This window comes from Perissodus microlepis, chromosome 10 (genome assembly GCF_051167445.1).
Source record: "Perissodus microlepis isolate ML-2025 ecotype Zambia chromosome 10, ASM5116744v1, whole genome shotgun sequence".
Lineage (NCBI taxonomy): Eukaryota > Metazoa > Chordata > Actinopteri > Cichliformes > Cichlidae > Perissodus > Perissodus microlepis.
In genome coordinates, this window is record NC_140470.1 from 22,418,214 (window position 1) to 22,419,970 (window position 1,757).

Below are 1,757 nucleotides of genomic sequence, written 5' to 3' on the forward strand. Positions count from 1 at the left end.
TTTTAGCTTAGATTCAATAAGATATGAAAAGTGCAAAAAGCAGCCAAAATCTACAGAAAGGCTGAAGACCATTTAAAAATTCTACAAGAATATTTTGCTCCTTGTAGGGTAGGTAACTGTATTGATCCGACAATGGAAATTGTTGTGTTACCGCAGCAGTAAGAATAGGAAGAAAAATATGAAGAAATGAGGAGTGGCTTCCAACGTACTGTAAGTTGTTCTGTTTTGCAATTTCTTGAATAAAAAAATTAACCCTATACATTTTTTTGTGCAGTAAACCAGATTATTAAATTATTTTATTAAAGTGTATTTGAAGAGAAAATAAATATTTTCCACTTAGTGAACCAAACTATAATTTTTTTATATATATATAATTACAAAGTGTGTGTCTGTTGGTAAAATAAGTGTTGGACACGTCACCAGTTTTCAAAGTAAATATATTTCTAAAGGTGCTATTGACATGAAATTATCACTAGGTGTCAGTAACAACTCATCCAATCTACACATGCAAAGAAATAAAAACATAGATGTCTATAAATTAAGGTATGTGTAATAAAAAAGTATTGAACTCACTTCCTGAAATTTCTTTTCAAAAGCCTTTGTTGGTGATGATGTCTTCAAGATCCTGTATGGAGAAACTTGTCTCATGCATTCCCCCAAATGGATTTTGGTCCATTCTTCCACACAAACCATTTATACTTTTTTCCACTCCTGCACAGTGGGCGTGGACCACCCATAATTTTGTTGTACATATAAAATGACAATAAAGGGCTACTCTATTCTATTCTAAATCCTGACTGTTCTGTGGATTCAGGTGACTGGCCAGCTTCCACCAGCTTTAATTCCTTCTCTGAAACCAACTGAGAGTTTCCTTGGCTGTGTTTGGTGAACTGGTGTTCTTTTCACTTCCAGGATTATGGCCCCAACAGTGCTCACTGGAACCTTCAGTAGCTGAGAAATGAACCAATAACCAACACCATCAGTATGTTTTGCTACCATGAGGGTGCCAAGGTCTTGAGAGAACTCACTGGTTTAACCCATCATTAGATGCTTCTTGTGTGTGAAACATTGGTAATTTTCATAGCCCATCAGTTGGACTGAACCAGCTGATAATGATTTACACTTAGTGGCAGAATTGCTTTCTAATGCGTGGATTAGATGGATTATTACTGACATCTGGTGAGAATCTAGTGAGAATTCCATGTCAAAAGCACCTTTTGAAATATACATTTACTTAGAAAACTGGTGATGTGTTCAATACTTTATCTATTTCTATATATAAATTCCCGACTCATCGCTGTAGGCAGTCCTTACCCTTTAAGCTCAGGTTCTCTACCCAAGGCCTGGGAAGTTGAGGGTCCTGCACTGTATCTTTGCTGTTCTTAGGACTGCGCTCTTCTGGACAGAGATCTCGAGTGGTCCAGTTATCCCTGAAACCACTTCTCTGGTGAGCCTGGTGAATGAAAGAGATGGGCTGGGGCTAGAGGTGCCCAACGTACAAATCTTATAGATCACTATTTTGAAACGCACCATGGCCTCCACACGCTACATATCCTGCCTTCTTGGATGACCTGATCATCCACAGTGACACCTGGGAGGAGCATGTGCACTGGGTGGCCACGGTCCTGAGGCCGGCAAGGCTCACAGCCAACCTATGCAGATTTTAAAGCAATTCTTAATTTAAACACTATAAAATATATATGTGAAGTACATATACTGGAAAAACCACCCAAAAAAAATCGTACATAAAATACAGC